The sequence below is a fragment of the Zonotrichia albicollis genome, chromosome Z, assembly GCF_047830755.1.
Source record: "Zonotrichia albicollis isolate bZonAlb1 chromosome Z, bZonAlb1.hap1, whole genome shotgun sequence".
Classification (NCBI taxonomy): domain Eukaryota; kingdom Metazoa; phylum Chordata; class Aves; order Passeriformes; family Passerellidae; genus Zonotrichia; species Zonotrichia albicollis.
The window spans coordinates 87488923-87490025 of NC_133860.1; positions in this window are offsets into that span (position 1 = coordinate 87488923).

Here is a 1103-nt window from a genome sequence, read left to right on the forward strand (position 1 = left end):
ATCCTGGCTGTGCCCCCTCCCAAATCCTTGTGACCCCTGGACTGCTCACTATCAGAGCATGAGAAGCTGAAAAGCCCTTGACTTAGGTTAAGCACTATCCGGCAGCTAAAGTTTGTGTGTATTACCAGTGTCATCCTCCTCCTAAAACCAAAACATGCCATTGTACCAGCTCCTGGGAAGAATTAAACTCAATCCCAGCCCAAACCAGGACAATAATGAATGTAAATTGAGTTTAGATTCCAAAACAAATTCCAAGGGACTGACATTAGTACACATCCCTAAGAATAGCAAGGCAAGCATCCTTTTAAGATCCATGATATTATACCACCTGGCTGAGTAAATGCAGGCAAGCAAGACAAACCTTCCGGCCCTGTGTTTGTCTGTGCAAAAGCTTCAATGAGCTTGACACATAACCCATGCTTCTGCTTATCTACATAGCTCCTTTATCTCTTAATCTTTGTTTTATCTTCGACAGGAGGAATTTTTTTTGTGGGAATCCTTAAAATCAGAGGGTTTTGGGAAAGCTGCAAAAGACAGGCCTCAGAGACAGCAAAACTGCAATTAGAGCTAAGCAATAGCCATAAGATTTGTCAGCAGAAAAATGATATAAGAAGTAGAAATAAGAACAAATAGAATAATGGTCTGTGTGTTAATGCTTGGCTAGAATAACTCCCTAAACTACAGAAAAGTATATTTAACAAGATATTAGGAAGTTATAAGCTTGATAATGGAGTTCTGTGCATTATATTTTAAGACATAAACAAGTATGTTCAAAATAAGCAAGCATTATTTTAACAAAAGGTGTGCGTGCTTGTAGTAGTTGGATAGAACTAATGTCAATATGGTTTTGATTTGTGTGATTAGTCAAAAGACTTTTAAAGTAAGTTGTAACATTGAGTTCTTTGTCTGCTGCCAGGGATGTGAGCTGCTGGTATTGTCATAAACCTGTAATGAGACTGATGCTGGAAATATAGCAGCTTGAGACACCCTCCCCAGCAGTACTGTCCTGTTTGTGATTTGTACATTCCTGCCAGCAATACTGATATCAGGTGGAAATAGATTTCCAGCAATGTTAGTAAAAAAAAAAAATTTAGTGATATAGT